This window comes from Phalangium opilio, unplaced genomic scaffold, assembly GCF_054372755.1.
Source record: "Phalangium opilio isolate 3A_F unplaced genomic scaffold, DU_Popi_V2 ptg000014l_1, whole genome shotgun sequence".
Classification (NCBI taxonomy): Eukaryota; Metazoa; Arthropoda; class Arachnida; order Opiliones; family Phalangiidae; genus Phalangium; species Phalangium opilio.
In genome coordinates, this window is record NW_028324149.1 from 2,358,408 (window position 1) to 2,377,580 (window position 19,173).

The window sequence follows — 19,173 nt, forward strand, 5'->3', positions numbered from 1 at the left end:
ACCTATACTTCGTAATGCTACTGAGAGACTTACAGCTCGAGAACGAAAAGCGAGAATTGAAGTCCTACACTCGGTGGTTAATTTTGCAGTCCATCTAGGTCCTATTTAGTCTGTTCTAAGCCTTTGACAGCGCCAAAACCAGGCGTCGCTTTACCCAGAATCTATGGCCTACTTGAAGACAAGCTCCAGTTAGTAAACAGTGACAAACTTATGGAATATATCTTATGAACTTATATTAAAATAATAATTATAAAATATATCAAAATGGGCTGTCTTCTCTTAAAATTTATCTTTTTCACCAAAGCTATTAACATTTTTATCGATTGCTATGATCTAGCTGTCCTCAACTCTCCCAGGGTTTTTGCTCAAAAATACTTAAGGTATTAATTCATCACGCAGTGTTTTTTGACGTCCAAATAAGGTACGATCCACGAGGGGAGGGTTCGAGCCATTTTTTTTTGGTTCTTTCATCTCAAAAATACGATAATCGTGTTTTTGATAGCTCAATTAAGAGTCCATCTTTTTTGCTTTCGCGAGCCCCTGAAGCAAATTGAGCCACAATAAATAAAAATGAGCACTTTTAGTATAATTAAACGTAACAAGGCAATTTAAAAACGACCGTTCGATAGACATCAAAAAGAATTCGCCGTTAATGCATTTTAATATCTCGGAAATATTTAGGTTTTATTGGGTATTGAGTTGATAATGTATGCCTGGATTTTGGGATCCTGTTTTGATTTTTTATTAATACAAATTAATATTCACTAATTCGTGTAGTTCAGTTCAGTTTACGCTATTACGATTCCCATTTTTATCCGTAATTAAGAATTAGTACGCGGGAAATTAGATATACTAAACCAAATCGCATCCATTGTTTCGTTTTATTTCTTGAATTAAAGAAAACAAAAATTGAAATTAACCTTTTTAAATTGAAACAAATGGTACTTTCTTTTCTTCTTTAAGCCTTGGTCGCCTTAAAAGGGTTTTAGTAGTAAGATTGCTAATTTAGATTTATCATTTCAAATTAGGGGTCTTTTAAGAACCGTTGATGGTTATAAAAAAACCCTTTAAAACGTTGCCCAATAAAAAAGCGAAAGCACAAAATGTTTAGCCGCGCAATCGTTCAGAGATTCGGAAGTTTGGGAAACGTTAACGTCTGCCCCATTTAAATGGTTTTGTTTAAATGGAAAAGAAAAGTTGCATGGGAGTATAAAACCTCTGTCAACTTAAGAGCCAATTTCATTGGATTTTATAGTCTGGTTGGATTCAATTTAAACCCACGTACCACCTTACTTAAACTCCTCTATCAGAGAAAGTTCAAATCTTGATGTAAAGATGTATTAGCAGTGTACAAATAGTGTTTTTAACTAATAATTTTCGAACAAAAAATTCTGAATTCTGATTTTTGTACAAATGAAAGGTTGAAAAATTGGTCCATGAAAAATCTGTATCAAGCCTGTAAAGGTAAAATAGAATTTTCCTCAAATTTCTCAATTATTTGAAAAATATTAGTTTCTCTGCGGTTTTGGTAATTGAACATTTCCAACTTGTATCTTTTATCAAGAACTAATTTTCAGGCTTACCCAAATACACTTTGAAAAATTATTTTTCTTTCATTATTCGAGTGCATTCTGCCTTCGCAATATTTCCATCAAAAATTGTTAAAATTAAGGGAAATTGCTCTGTTAAAATTCTTTTTGCTCAAAAAACACAGTAAGTTACGGGTGGCCTTAACATCCCTGTGGGGTCGCTGCGTACCTACCTAAATCCGCAACAATTTGAAGCTTGGCTTAGGCTTATTTTTCATTGTTTGGTATGGCTAAGCACTTACTAATAATCAACTGTGAAGTACTTTTGTTAAAAAGAACGTATTTTAGAGGAAGACCAATTTTTTCACGCGTATTACGATACATCACGATTTTTTAGACCCATCTTATACTTTTGGGGATTTATATTTTAGTAATATTTAAAGAGGATTTTTAGGACCACCCGAAAAATTCGGTAATGTACGTGTACCGGTTCAATATTGCCGCGTTTGAATCTATATAAGAAACCATGAACATAATTGGGGTGTCAAAGGTTAAATTTCGCACCATAGGAGAAACTTCACTACAACGTTTTTAAAGGGGTACTTGAGGGGTTGTTATTTAGTCAAACGTTTCAAGCTAATTTAATTTTCAAAGTTACTAATAAGGTGAAAAATGGCTTCGTGACGTAGGTCCCTTCATGACAACGTCATAAATTTGAGGTAAAGCGACGCCTGGTGAGGCGCTGTCTAAGCCTTAGTACAGATTAAATAGGAATATGGACTGCAAAATTAGCCACCGAGTATAGGACTTCAATTCTCGCTTCCGTCGTTCTCGAACTAGCTCGAGCTGTAAGTCTCTAGCATTACGAAGTATAGGTAGTGTCATTCTTATGGAAGGAACATATAAACGTATGATCAATTTCTTGCTTACCAGCTTGAGTTTTCCTCCTAAAAAGTATATATTTCTTGCTGTGTTTCCTCTCTTGTCAAAACAGGCTCTTTGCCAGGGACACTACACTGTATGGGCCAGATTGCTACATTTAGAAGATTGTGACGATGTTTATCAAGAGATGAATACAGCGGATGTTGGATGATGTGCGGGAAAAGTATTTCACTAGAAAGGGGGAGGGGGAGAGGTGGGGGTGGCAATCGGAAGTAATGATTCGTTTCCATTAGTGAATTTTATTACGGCAATAAAACCCGGGAATTACTCGCAAACTGCGCACCTCGTGAAAGTTCCGTTTCGTTCCCACCAGACGTATAAATTGCCGGCCCTACCATGCAGCTATCATTGCAAGCTCTTTCTCGTTGTCCTCCAAAATTTTACAACTCTCTGAAAACATTCCTAACAGTACCTATTCGCCGCGCTATACCCTCTGGATTCCTCAATTTAACATCAAAGGATCGTAACTTGAAATATGGTCGATTTTCATTCACGATTTTGTTTTTGTTACTAATATTCCTACAGTTTCAAGGAAAATTAGGGAAATTTCAAAATACCACTTCAATTTCAAAGAAAAATTATGAATACAAGCCTAAAATATCAAGGAAAATTAGGGAAATTTCAAAATAGCACTTCAATTTCAAAGAAAAATTATGAATACAAGCCTAAAATATCAAGGAAAATTATGAATATAGGTCTAAAATTTCAAGGGAAATTATGAATATCGGTCTAAAATATTAAGGAAAATTATGAATATCGGTCTAAAATATTAAGGAAAATTATGAATATCGGTCTAAAATATTAAGGAAAGTTATGAATATCGGTCTAAAATATTAAGGAAAATTATGAATATCGGTCTAAAATATTAAGGAAAATTATGAATATAGGTCTAAAATATCAAGGAAAATTATTAATATAGGTCTAAAGTATCAAGGAAAATTATGAATATATTTCTAAAGTATCAAGGAAAATTATGAATATATTTCTAAAGTATCAAGGAAAATTATGAATATATTTCTAAAGTATCAAGGAAAATTATGAATATATTTGTAAAGTATCAAGGAAAATTATGAATATATTTCTAAAATATCAAGGAAAGTTATGAATATATTTCTAAAATATCAAGGAAAGTTATGAATATATTTCTAAAATATCAAGGAAAGTTATGAATATATTTCTAAAATATCAAGGAAAGTTATGAATATATTTCTAAAATATCAAGGAAAGTTATGAATATATTTCTAAAATATCAAGGAAAGTTATGAATATATTTCTAAAATATCAAGGAAAATTATGAATATATTTCTAAAATATCAAGGAAAATTGTGAATATATTTCTAAAGTATCAAGGAAAATTATGAATATATTTCTAAAATATCAAGGAAAGTTATGAATATATTTCTAAAATATCAAGGAAAGTTATGAATATATTTCTAAAATATCAAGGAAAGTTATGAATATATTTCTAAAATATCAAGGAAAGTTATGAATATATTTCTAAAATATCAAGGAAAATTATGAATATATTTCTAAAATATCAAGGAAAATTGTGAATATATTTCTAAAATATCATGGAAAATTATGAATATAGGCCTAAAATGTTATTAAGGAAAAAAGTCCGAAAAATATTAGATTTTAGAAATTAACCTAAATTATTCTGAATTTCGAAGTTAACGCGTTCATGCCTTGAACTTGGACGGAATATATTGTTGAATTCCTTTTGAACACGTTTTTATTTTTCAAAATAAACCGGTAAATTTTCTTTACTTCTCGAGCAAAGATTTATAGCGGCTGGGAAAAATTTTTATTATACTTTTCTTGGTACAAACGAAACCGTAGCTTACCTATACCTAACTTACGCACTACCGAAACCTACCTCGGGGGTTTACGGTAAAACTACCGTACTCTTTTTTAAGATCCTAAATACAAGCAAGAACTGGTAGATATTTTGAAATTTATAAAAACGCGGACTGGGTAAAAAGGTTAAAATAAAGTTATTTCTGTTTGACCCCATCCTTTTTCACGACGACGAAGCGAGATGAGAGAGAGAGCTGTGCAAGTGCCCGTATAAACTTTGAAATTCACCTTCCCACGAACCGTGATCAGTTTACTATAAAACTCGCCTCCGAGTTAACCGAAATTTGCAACGCGATCAAAGTTAAATCATAAACCTATCTTACCCTCCGTAAGTGTAAGTCCAAAGCGTATTTGCTACTAGATCGCATCCAAGCTTTATAAAAGAGGCGTGTATCTCGTAGGAATGGCGTCACCTAGTGCCAGATTAATTAATTCCCCATGAACAGAAACAATGATAGCCTACTGTGATCTTTATCTCTACTCAAAACCCGAATAGCCCGAGGACAGTAACATGCCTATATTTTATTCCTGTTGCTTTTGAGTTTATTTAAAAGTAAGATGGCGCTGCAGTCTTTAATAATCCCGATACGATTCTAAAAGCCTCTACGGTAGACCCATACTTAGACATTATGTTTAAACTAATAAATTAAGCGTGATTTTGCGTTTTTTCTTTGGTGCTGGGGTCACCAGGTTTAGAAACATGTAGGGGTTAAATTTCCATGCAGTTTAAATCGCGTATAGTTGTACAATTACTTTGAAAATTTTAAGAGTTGACTCGTATTGAGCTTTATTGCATATTCCGGGTGACTGTTGTTTGCGGTTTTGAGATTAGCATCTCCCTTCATGCATTCAAGACCCCGTCAATCTCCCCCTCCTATACTCTTTTATATCCGGCTCTAATTACTTTGTGAGCTTTTATCGGCGCGTGAATTTTATATTGCTATAATCAGAAGTTCATTACACGAAGTATTTATATTTATTGAAAATAATAATGAGTAATTTTAAGTCAAAAATGTAACTTCTCACAAGGGACAACCTCTAAACAAGTTATGATCATTGGAGTGCTTTAGTGATGACCCCTTACATTTAAGGGGTCATCCTTAAAACACTCCATTACTTCAATCAAAGGCCGAATTAATTAAATTTGACTTCGTGTAATGCGCTTTTGAAAATATTTTTATATATTCGAAAATTGCGCTGTTATTGTTCGGTCAACCAAAACAATTTTTGGGCAAAATTAACGATTTTAGGTCAAGTGCAATAATTAGAAGAACATTTTTCTATATAGTTGATAAAAATTGACGACGTTGTATAAGGCTTCTTTCCTAATTATAAAATTACACCGAAACAACTAGAAATAATTCAATCCAGAGGAACGCTCAAAGTAAAGATGTTTTCAATTCAATTAAAAGTATTAATAGTGAAACGCGGGAGCAAATCGACCCCATCCTTGTAGTATAACCAACGCTTAAAAGAAGCATTTTATACTAATCGTAGCGCGAGCTTCGCAGTTAACTCCCTTCTGACCTATTAGACCATTTCAATGATCTTTCATCCCACCCTTGCATTTATAAATCCTTAACACTGAAATAAGGCTGGTAGTAATACCGCTGGTGCTACAGATTTAAATACCCCCTTTACACGAAGAAGAACGACCGAAATAATTTTACAAAGAATCTCGTTTAAGCTTTTACGAGCTAGGAATATCTTTTTAAATTACCTTTTTGCTTGCCCCAACCCCCTCAACCCTTTCTACCAACCACCAAGTTATTTTAATCCGTAAATGAAAAGGGAAGGTTCTGATGTAAGGTGTCGGACATTTTCCCATCACCATTTTATATTTACTTCTTGTTATGAAATTGATATTATTTCGTAACGTAACCCGACAAGTAAATGGAAGACCCCTTTCTAATTTCATTCTCTTTGTTAATCGCAATTCTAGATCTGACGTAACTAAACGTACTCGAGAAAGAATAGCTCGTGTAGTAACGAACCTTGCTCTGCCCATTAATTCCAGACTTAAAATGCGATGTATTTCAAAGGTACGGCGGAGTTACTCGTAATGTTAAACGCGGTAAAGAAAGAAATAGGAATGGCCGTTCTTACGGTGAAGTGAATTTGAAAATTAAAATTATCATCGAATCGGTGCATACTGTGTAGGAGATTGGGAATCATTTTCGGTTGTACTCGCTACTCGCGAAATCTTTTTCTCTCTATTAAAAAGATTGTAATCGCGAAAGGTAAAATTCTTTGCAAACTGCAATCAAGATATTCTGGCTGGACTTTTAATCTTTTATTTATTGAATGGTTTTCCGAAATTGGAACGTAATATTTATATTGCATTGAAAGTAAAGTAAAGTTAAGTGGTTTAGCTATTTGAGTCTGCTTTAGCTCTCTTAACAAAGCGAGTGTTGGTTGGCCTTATCTCTTCTATACTTTATTTATATATTAATGAAGAGAGCTTGAAATTTAAGAACACCGTTCATCAATTAAATTGAAAATCATTAGTTATAAGAGACGGTTTAGTCCATCATTTAGGCCTAGCGACGTGCGTATACTAACCTTGGAAGAAATGGGAGTCCAAATTCATTTATCAAGTGTAAATTGAACGGCTTCCTCGTAATTTTATACCCCTTCAAGCCCATACCAAACTCAACGAAACTGAAACAGAGCATTAGTGAGTTGCACGGACAAACACACAGCATACATACAATTAAATTCAAACACTTTATTTTTACTCTATGTGTCTGAGAGTTGTCGTAAATGAATAATTAAACTAGATACTTAATTGCAATCGAAGTTGGATTGGATTGGGTTTTGGCTAAAGAAGTAAATCAACCAGTACTTAGGAAGTTTCTTTAACCAAGATCGCATGGTTCTGTCTTTGAACTTTCTAAGATCTTATTTGAGATTTTACGCTCGTTGTTGAACCGAACGGAACTGATCTGTTGACATTACAAACGGCGCTATCAGCCTGTTCTTAGTAAAAACGTGGATATCCGTTTTTTTTTCATCAAATACCCTTATCCAAAAGATACTTTGTTTCCTGTAAATAATAGAAAAGATTCTGTGGAAAAAAAATAGATACGTGGGTCAACCTTACCTTACATTGTACCAATGAATTTAGATAGGTCATTCCCGCCTTTGGTCGCGTTCTCAGGTGACATTGACTCCGCGTTTGTATTACTTCTAAATGTAATAGAAGCTCGGGAACTCTCGAATCGGGGAAATTCGAGGGTCAGTTTGGAAAGATGAATTTCGGGAAGATGTAACCGAACAGCTTCAACGAATTTATACCTTAAAGAACTATTTACTGGATGAAAAAAAAACCCCTCTTTTACTTTGGTAGGGTTTTTTTTCTGGGTAAGAACTAAAGGGTTTTGCTGCCTGAATCCAACACACCTGCTATCGGCTTTGAAACTATGAAAAATGAGCTTGCAAAGTCCAAACTAGCTAGCTAGCTAGCGAGGTCGCTTTGCAAGCGCCAAACATAGTTTTAGTTGCGCCAATTTTATGATATTGTTGTGTGGGTAATATATTTGATTTCGGTCGTTGTATTGTAGATGTTGTTGTTACTTGTTTGTAAGTATGATATTGGAAATATTGGAAAGCAATTGGGCCAGGAATTTGATAATAGGCCTGAAATGTTAGGGAAATTTGAAATTAGACATGAAATGTTAGGGAAATTTGAAAATAGACATGAAATGTTAGGGAAATTTAAAAATAGACATGAAATGTTATTGAAATTTGAAAATAGACATGAAATATTAGGGAAATTTGTCTCAAATATCAGGAAATATTAAAATAAGTCTCAAAGATGATTAACTTTTATAATTGGTCCGAAAGATTTTGCAGTTTGTCAATTGGGGTCAATTTTTCAAATTAGTCTAGAATAATATGATATTTTCAAATTTACCTCCGAAATTCATGCGATCTGGTCTTGAAAAATTGCTTTATAATCAACAAATTTGATAAAATAGATCCAAAGCCGGAAAAGGATGAGTGAAGCCAGTGATAAGGACTTGACATCTTGTTGTTATACCGAGGGTAACCACTTCCTTTTGGGCAAAGACAAAAGTATAGCGAACAAATAAGGGGGGTGGGGGTGGTATAGGGAGAGAGAGGAGAGAGTTAAAAAAGGATATATATATAAAATTCGTGGATGATTTAGTGAGTGGGCGCCAAAACCGAATATATCCCCTAAAAATGGCATTTTTGGGGTCCACACTAGTGGGCTTATATCCTGAAAAGAGGTTAGAAGGAGGCTCTTAAAACGTCAAAAGTTTTATCTAGGCAAAAGCCTAAAGTTATAAATAGCTTGGGGTTCCTAAAGGTTTCTCTTGCCCACCTTACACGCGTCCGCCCACCCATCCACGGACACCGCGCGCTCCTCTTGCTCTTGCTTTTGCTCTTGCTTGGTGCTGTTTCGAGAACGGATCTTCAGGAAAGTGTTTTTACAAATAGGTGAGATGGCTGAACCAAAGTTCGCTTCTAAGATGGACACCGATTTAAACCAAAATTTATACAGATACGCTGTAAGGTATAATGAATCAGTATAGAAAATTTTAGTTAAATTTGTTAAAATTTGTGAAAGTTATCGCCTTTGAAAAACTGAAGACATATGCGCAAAAAATCGTAACAGCGCCCTCTACTAACGAAAACAATTGCCAATGGCCATAAAAATGTCAAATTAATGTCACATTTTAAGAAAATTGTTGAATTATATGAAAAATGGGAAGTTTTTTACGCTTGTACCGAGATTGTCTTACCATGTCCACTTTTTGTAAACCAAATTCCCCATGGTGCAACCATCTAACGTATTAAATGACCAGTTTTGTGTGTGGCTGTTGCCAAATGCAAACAGAGGTTCAATTTATGGGCTCCGTGCAACCGGGGTCATTTATGCCACCAGGAGCGTCAATGTATCCTCGTTTCCATGGTAACCGGGCTCTATAGCTCTTCTGCCCAACTAAGACTCAAACTCGGGAATATATACTCTCTCTCTCCCTTGATGTTGGCGTTATAAAAATTAATAATACTCTCTGGGTTAAATAATTGGCAGTTTACTCGATTATGATGCTCCTGATAAGAAATGAAATGACCTTGCGGTGACCTTTATCACCCTATATCTTAGCGGTAATGTCTAATGTTAACGAAGTGATAATCAGACAGACAGACATTTCTCTTTGAATTCATTTATTTATCGCGTTAGAATTTGACCAGGTAATTAGAGGCATTTAATTACTAGGTAATTAGTAACGTAACAATAAGATTTATGCCTCATTCCTTGCTTCAACGCTTACCATAAAATAAAAATTCTAACCTCAGAAAATAAAATAACTTTAATGCATACGTAAATAATTGAACGACATTTAAAAAAAAGTATATTTTACAGAATTTCTTAGCTTTTTTTTTCCTGAAGAAATTTTAATTTTTTTCTTTCACCTTAAGTTTCACTTTCAAACTTAATTGATTTACTTTTAAACTTTCCTTTTAAACTCTCAAAAAGTTTTATTCGAAATTACATTATGTGTCACGCGCTTTCTTTGAATTGCTTTGCGCGCGTGCAATTATTTTCAAACTTTGCAAAGTTGGAAATAATTATGGCAATTATAGCTTAAAAGCACCACTTAAATGCAATCCAAATAAAGAAATAAAAAAAATATTCCTAAATAGAAAATAGAAAATACGAGTTCCAGTTAGGCTACGACATCATTCGGGAGGCAAAAATGCAATAAAATTACTCCAGGAGACATTTACGTAATATAACAACAGTAGAACAAAATACCAGGAAACTACCTGTTTTGTTTTTTAAATACATTCCTACTTTATTATGGACATCACGTTTTTGGTCATTTCTTATTGCGCAATACCGGTACATTATAGTTTATGATTAGATCTAGGCCCCCCATACTCAAGAAAACTAATTAATTAAACGAGTTAGCTAATTAGATATAAATCTGATGTGATTGCTTAAATACTTTTGGATTAAAAATTAATCGTTGCTTGTATCCCGAAAAACGTGATGTTTATATGAATTCAAATTTACACGAGATAATGTTACGCGCAATTTGGTTTTGGTACGAGCCGTGCGTGTTGCAATGCCAATTTATTATATAATAAACAGACGCGGATTATGGGCTGATACGCTGTTAGTTGGTTAGTGCGTTTGTGGACCTCAAGTACACGCGAAAAAATGTGTACGTAATCCGTAAACAAGCAAATTTTAACCTTGTAATGAAAATTATTATAAAACGTTAAATTATATTCATATTGCATAAGTATATGACTTATAATACCTGTAAGTCTTCATAGAGACAAAGTAAAGTCTCGGCTTAGAGTTAATTCGATAATCATATTAAAAGCTGCAACTTTCTATTCAACCTTTTAACACTCGTTTTAATTACACCTCACTTAATATTTAATTGTCCTTAAATTATTTTTAATTACACCTACTTAACCAATAAGAAAGCGGCTTACCTGAGACTGTCGAGTGTCTTTTATTATTATTATTATTATTTTTCTTAAGATCATTTTTTCGCTAAGTAAAGTTTCTTGAAAAATGGGAGGAGGAAAAAATCAATATTTTGGGTTGGTAGGGAGGGGGGGAGGTGTGGAGATTGAGCCGCTTTAACCGGCAAAGATAGTTGCCGATCTTAAACGTTAGATGTCGCTATTTAAAGGAAGGGGAAAACTGTTGGCGGCGCAATCTTCCCCTAGGGATTGTTGTGTCAACCCCCTTCTTTGAGACTCTACGGTATAGGGTATTCGGCTAATAAATTAAAAGAGACTTGGTGGCCATAGAGGCGAAGGTGGGTTGCAACTCGAGATGCTAGCGATTTACGAAACGCCATCCAACGGGAGAAAAAAAAATCGATGAGTGAATTCGAGTGAAACTAAAGTGAACGAGGCTTACTTAATAAGAACTTTCACGATACTGTCTTTGACGAGCGCGGCTATAATGCTATTAAGCTCTTAATAGAAAAACCTGGTTGACTAATTACTGACAGTAGACCGCTGTTACCTTATACCCGAGAAAGAATAAACCGCTCGCAATAGGGCTTGGGAATTTCGTGATGGGAGGCTAAGGGGCATTCATACTTTCTTATACAAGGAGGTAAGACTACTTGTGGACAACTTAATGCAGACTCAAAAACGGTGGCCCGGTGAAAAAATGTCATAGATGTTACATTTACAACTCTTAATTCACCCAATGAACGATAATTTTTGACAAACCTTTCAAAAACACCCTGTAATGTGTAACAATAATCTTTGCGATGACTTTGTCGCTCGCATTTCTTCACTATTTTGCAATGAAAAGATGTAACGTTGCCCACGAATTTCTCACGGTTTATAACTTGGTCTTTTTAACATTGTTAATTGTTTATTCGAGTGTAAAAATTCGTAAAGAGCTTTTTCGCGTAATCCTACAGAATTAAAGGGGATGTGAAGTGTATATGTATTTTCCTCTTTATTCCTTCCGTACCAAAGTAATAATCAGCAATGGAGAGAGCCCGCAATTCCTTTGTTGTGTATTCGGAATCGCATCAACTTTATTATCTTCTTAAATAACATACTGACAGCCATTTTCTAATATGGTTGCTGTGTATTGCGAAAGTTTTCTAGTACTTGCGTAGTGTAGAGTTTCGAGCTAAGTAAGGCGAAATGATGGATTTTGAAAAGCAATTTGCCTCTCTTTGTTTACAAACTTTCAAAAAAAAAAAAAATACATATGTCAGGTAGGAACAGTATAATTTTGTTTTCTGAAGAATACATGATTTGCTGGATCACCCAAAATACAAATACTCAAATTAATATGGCATATATAAGAAGGGCACATACAAGTGTGTATATTTCTAACTTAATTTTAACTTGTCTACTACAAGAAACCTACCATTTAAAATTTATTTTCTTTGGGTATCTTTACCCTTATATCATGTTATCTGTCAGAGTACTTGTATCCTGACAAATTCCTCTCCCACTGCGCCAGAGCAAACAACCTCGGTAGTAATTGCTAAATTCTAAGGTATACATTATGTATGTACCTTTGTCGTTTGCTGACTTAAATCTACAGGTTTAAGTGCACGATTTTGAGGTTAAATAGATATAAAGAACTCGGTTGGAGGTTTATAAAAATAAAACAACCCCCATTTCTTTTTCGTTTTTAACCTTTGAACCCGAGTTTGGTTAAAGAAAAAACAGAATTTTAATTGCGATTTATATTTTTAGTAGAGTTCTAAGAAAACACGTAATGTATAATTTAAGTAATTATACTCATCATTGCCCCCAATAGTTAAAGGCCTCTACACACAAAAATAAGATTCAGCGAATTTTTTCCACGTAATTAAGAGACTTCTCGCAAGGTGCGTGATCGATTTCAAGGGCTTTAGTTACAGACGGCAGTGGTACTAGTTTATAATGGAAATTTCCAGGCCCCAATTCATCATTAAGGAAAGTTTAACAATAGAAAAAGTAAATTTAATACAGACCTTTTTTAGTTACCTCAAAATGTTATCATGAAAGTTTTATAAACTAATTTATCTCAATTATGGATGAAGAAATTTAGTATATACCAGATTGTATCTGATAAATAATGCATTGTTTTTTTATTATATGGGTACTTAAATGGAGCATAAGGTTCTTCTTAGGGTTGCAAAATAAGAAAATATCTGAGCCTAACGCGTAAAAGTTTTACCGGTTAATAATTATTTTTAACATCTGGACCTTCAGTACTTCGAGAAAATAACAAAAAAATAACTCAATCAGATTCTTGAGTTAAATTGTAAGAAAAAGATTTTCCAATTAAGCCTTAGCTATTGAAAATGCATGATGACAGTTTTATTTTAAAATAAAAGCCCCCATGCAACTTAGGCGAGCTTTCAATTCAAGGAGAGTTGTTTGTTCAAAAGGAAGGTGGTCTTTACCGCCCCAAAATGGACGTTATACACTAGGTTCCGTGGAAAACAAACATCGTTTCGGAGTCAACAATCAATTTCAAAGTTCCATAGACTACTATGGGATTATACATTCGACGCTATCGCTGCGGTTACGAGATTGAATCTTCGTACGTACGATACTGTATTTTCAGTACGGGATGAACTTCGGGATGGCGACCTTAGTTGTCGACAATTTGAAAGCTTTGTGTTTGGAATAGAGAGGTCCTTCTATAGGTAGAGCATGACCTCAGAGTGTTTAATGTTTATTCAAGAGAATGGGAAAGGAGAGAGGCGTATACAGCTTGGGTTAGCAATTGAAAATAGATCTTGAATAATTATTAGTATTAAAACTACTACGGTAATATGTGTTTCTTCCCCCACTGTATCAGTCACGTGGCCCCTTTTGTAAATTCTTAATTATCCCCCTTCTTGTAAATTTGATTTTGCATCCATATTTCCACTCCACGTTTAATCATACTTGTTTTAAATACATTTAAACATAAGTCTATAAGATATGTTAGTTACGTAAGTATGCGAGGCTACCTATACTTCGTAATGCTACTGAGAGACTTACAGCTCGAGAACGACAAGCGAGAATTGAAATCCTACACTCGGTGGTTAATTTTGCAGGACATCCATCTAGGTCCTATTTATTCTGCATTACTAAGCCTTTGACAGCAGCGCCTCACCAGGCGTCGCTTTACCCTGAATATATGACCTACCTCATTCACTTCATGACAAGTGCCAGTTTGTAACCAATGATAAACTTAAGGAGCATATCTTATGAACTTAAAAGTACACTTAATGAAATTATTAGTACTAAATTAATCAAGAATTACTGCGTTCGAATACCTAATACACCCTTTTAATGTATACATGGATCGAAGCCCTGTCCCTTTTGTAGTATACTATTATCGAGGGAGAGAGTCGCCCCTTATTCCTTAGGGAGAGTCTATTTGACCCCACTGAACTCGGGGCATTTATTGGGGCGACTTTGAAAAGGGGGGGGGGGTTCAAGCTTTATTCAGTGCCCAAACAATTACTTCTTTTAGTATTAATTCGAAGGACATGAAGGCATTTTAGTTACGCTTTGATCTTTGTTCACTTTGAATAACCGAATTAACTACATATCATTACGAAGTTAAGTGTGTAGTTGTATGCCATTATGTACTGTAGACTCTATTCGGCTTATCTACTTGAGTATTGGCCAAAGAAATACCGGGGGGATTGTGGGGAAATTGTTTTGGACTATTATTATTATTATTATTACGGTGTTATCCTATAGTGTAGACCTTTTTCATTCTTCTTAATAACCTTCAATCTTTTATGATTCATTCTAAAATCGAGGGGGTGACCCCTTAAAGAACCTCGGTACTTGGTAATCAATCAAAAATACTTGAACGTCAGTTTTTGTGTGGTATTTCTTTTTCAGCATTTTTTATTTATTTATTTATCAATTTGTCATTATTATACATGATGTACGAAGTGTGTTTATTTATATTATTTAATTTGTAAAAGTGACGTAACTAGTCATAAGTATTTTTTTATTATTTCTTAATCATTCCCCAATGGCGTCTCTACCAATAAAATTACTTGATATAATAGATTTCATAGCAGAAACATTTGCGCCCGTAGTCCCTCTAGCGGTAAATGTATTTTTCCTTCGCTCGCACTGATATGCGTTGCCTACGTTCTCCTTACAGCCTTTACTATCTGATTTTACTATTTGCCACTGATAGTAATCTCGTATTGCTTTCAAAACGTTCCTAACTGTCCTCATTTAGACTAAATTGCCAGACTGTGTCAAGTACGGTAAATAGATTTATATTGAATTCCTTTGAATCTTAAGTCCAAGTGTCTAGACTGCACTTCTACAATTTCACGTATTTAAGGGAATCCCTTCCATATTCGAGGCATTCTCCAGGGGACTAGTCTTAAGCCCTACACAATATTGTCAACTAATACTTAAGACGGTGTTAAATTCTTAGTGAAATTTATATGAAATTCACGCTATAGATTCTTAGTAAACATTGTAATTCAGATTTACTAATTCATAGATCAAAGGGAACTCGTTTTGACAAGACATTTAATTTGACCACGTTTTAACCAATCAGCGTTCTCGTACCGAACTGAAAGTTGGAAGAATGAGAATGTGAAACTCTTCAAATCAGCTAGGTTTCTACTCCTCTTCTTTATAGCCTCTTTGGCTGATGGTGTGGCGCATGCCAAGGGTTAAAAACGAAGTCATTTCCACCGGCGACGGCACCATTCGAATCCGACGCTGTCGAACTCATCCTGATTGATCGGACCCCTTTAAAAACGCTCATCCGCCAATAGAGGTCGCTCGCTCGCGCGTGGCCTCCCTACTACCCCTTCCCACCCGCCTTCCGCCTTAGTTCCCCCCTTCTTTACCGTAGTAAATTTCTCCAGCTAAGCCTTTTTTCTAGGTCTCTTCCCCCCCCCCCACCGTTTTTTGTCTCGCGCGCTGATTCTCGTAATGGTCGTAAGAGGGCGTTCGCGCAAACCTGTCGGCTAATCATGATTAATGGAAAACCGGCGCGCTGACTGCCGCAATCCTATCTAGCTTTTATTTTTTCTTTACTTCCATCCCCCCTCTCTCCCCTCCCCTCCAATCACGTTGTTGGGATTTCATAGGTCCTGGGCCAATATAGTACACTCAAATCGTACCTAAGCCTTGTACTTTAGCCGAGAATTCCTAGCTACCTGGGTGGGCCATGAACCAAACATTTGACCCCTTACTGAGAAGGTAACTGCTTTTCAAAAATAAGTGTATATTAAATAACACCTTAGAAGGTTAAAATGATTTTCTACTCATAACTTACGTATACGGCGTCTGCTTGGTGTCTGAACTTCGCGTGCTGGGGGTCATTTTGAATTGTTAGGCCGCTTAACTAACGTAAGAAACACGACATCTTGTTTTTTCAATGCTAAATTCCCCGTATTATTTCATAAGGCTATCATATTCTTCGTAAGTATGGGTCGAAAGTATATTGCAACGGTGATGCTCATTCTATATCAATAAAAATTGTCTTTGTAGACGAAGACGCGAAAAGGTAAAAGATTAGATAAGTGTAGAAAATTAAGTTCCTAAAGTAACAGATATTCTCATTTTACTAGCGTGGTAAGTACTGTTTAAAATTACATAGTTTTATAGCACCTTGGACTAAAAATTATGATCCTACCAGATTGGGCTAGAGAACCACCTATTGGGCTTCTTTCTAAATGCAATTGGCGGGTTTTATTTATCCTTTTGCTTGGAAACGGAATTTGGGCTAGAACCTTTTATTCATTTACTTATTTTGTGATAGACTACATATTATTATTGATAAAAATCCGCAATCATTGTTTGTTAGGAAAGATTTTTATGGGAGGTATAACGCCATTTAATTAAGCTTAACTACACGTCGTTCAAATTTATCCAAAATCCTCTCGGATACACAACAGATGTTTTTAAAATATCAATCATAATCCCAAAAGGCAGGCGATAATTATATATTTTTTTTTTCTTTTTCTTCTCTTTTTCCGGCATGGGTGTTATCTCGTGGGGTATAAGCCCCCGGGAACATTTTCGCGTTTATTTGACGTTATTTATGCAAACCGATCCCCCCTCCCCTCCCCCGCCTTTATCGAGAGGATATATGCCGCCCAAAAGACGCATCGTCTAATAATGAAAAAAGCTTATAGTGTGGCAGCAACCATGGAGCCCCTTAGTTGGAATGGTAGAGTGTGGTAATGTTTTGGGGGGCTTGGAAATCTGTAAAAGTCAGGGAATAGACCGTTTTCACAAGAGGCGCTGCGGTAGTGTCGTCTGCTTGTATTTGGACAACAAAGACCTTAGATGGGGGCCCCAGTCTGGGAAATAGCACACTTCCTCTGGTCCAAAACCACCAGTTTATTAATTGCTTGGACTAGTTTTTAAATTCAAGAAGTGGGGGTTACTGGTCCTCGGGACCAGTTTATTAATTGCAAATCTATAGGAGAACAAAGGCGGGGACCAGTTTATTATTTAGGACACTAGGGGGTCACTGGTCCCAAGGACTAGTTTTAAAAATATCCTTATTTCCCCCAGACTGGATGGGGCTTCTTATAGTTACCGGAAGCCATATTTAAGGTATTTTTATGATCCTTGAACATACCCATTAATGTTCCGTCAACGAAGTGCTCAACATATCAGACTCTATTTGACGTCCCGACCTTTGGACAAGGTTCAATTTGGACCACTGCACGTGAAGCAGTTTCTGAACTGTTTCAAACAGTATTTTCGAGACGATGATATTCGTAAAAGTCTTCTCTCAACGATCTCATCTGTTACGTGTATTGGTAGAAAATGGTCTGTCCATTCGCTAGGGCAATCCATCATTTTGAAGAGTGTCTCGAGTGAGATAGCGAATGGGTTTAAACATAATACGCTAGCGCACGTCCAAATACGTCATGCGTGTGCGTCTATAAGGATAGCCGGATTTATACGCCTATATAATTGCGTATTTCTGCATGGACGAATCGGTTTAGTTCTTCTTCAGATACCCATTTTTTCCCCATAATTCGATTTTATATCGCTTTCAGGGTACACTCTAGTTTGGTCAGAGCCCCGAATGGTAAATCTAAAGTGAAGATATCTTACTTTTATTCAAATCTCTTTAAATGGCATTCAACTTAAAATAATAACGAATTTTACCTCTCGAATAATGTATATCGATGCACGTGCCTGATCTACCAACCAATAATATCGCTGTAAAAAGAAACCAATAGGAATTATGAGGCTTCAAGCCCGGCCCATAAAGCCCGTGTAGATATTAACGTTCATTGATAATGGCAGAAGTTAAGAGCTCTAGCATTGGTAGGAGATACTGGCACTTGTGAACAAATTTGAGGATTTTATGCCGCTTCCATCGCGCCTACACTAATGAGAAAAAAATTGGTCGAGTTTCCTGCCCCTTCCCCTCATCCTAAAGCGGCCGAAGGCCGAACACGGACGCGGCTCCTTGAATCTAGTTCGGCCGTCTACCGCCACGAGCCTCTCACGTTTTGGAGGTAAAATTCAGAATCCGCTACCAGAGGGCCAACCGTTGGTGTGTTATCAAGAATATTCACTTTCGCCAAGTGAAGAATTTGACTAGATCAGTACTTCTAGTCTCATCTTACTTCTGATAATGGGGATACAATTATTCTTATTAGCTGTAATTTATACTTAAAAATACCTATCTTGTATTATTCCTCTTAACTTAAAAAAAAAAGAAGAATTAAATATGCAATCCACTGAAATATGCAAAACCTTTATTTAAAATACAAATACCTTTTGTCCTAGTTTAGTCAAGTAAACTTATCGTGTGTAGCGTATAACAAGGGGAATGAATATATATTGTGGAAACTTGCTTTCTTGTATAGCGAGCGGCCTGGGCCAACATTAATATTCCCTCTTCGGGATCTGGGAGATAATTTAAAATGTCTTTGATCCCTATTTGAATATTTTAACGCGTAAACATTGCGTGAGATTTTATCCCGATGCTAAGTTAAAACGGCCCGCCTTGCTGTTTCAACATAATATATTTATCTACGTCAAATATAACGTATAGCTTGACCCAAATTTAGTCTATTCTCCAGATAGTTGGTCTGTCGCGTTTTAAGGTATCTGCATACTGCAGAGTGGAACAGATCGGTCAGATCAATACGCAATACGTATTTTATATGGCTTACTAAATATTTTTATATTTAATGCATAAAAGGTGAACATTATTATTCATCGAAGTATTGTTATAGGTGATTTTAAGTCGAAAAATGTACCGTGACCTTTGCCCTAAGGAATACCTTAACTCTCCCACCCTTTTTGGAACACCCTCCATCTTTTAATTTCGTGATAGCTTCTAATATTTTAAACGTCTTTTAATGTT

General features: G+C 35.4%; 1 protein-coding gene across 3 annotated transcripts in view; it reads left to right on the top strand.

Annotated features, from left to right (window-relative positions):
• Positions 1 to 19,173, top strand: part of LOC149705056 (neural cell adhesion molecule 2-like) — a 160,554-nt gene that overhangs the window by 54,517 nt on the left and 86,864 nt on the right. The gene's annotated exons all lie outside the window — the stretch shown is intronic.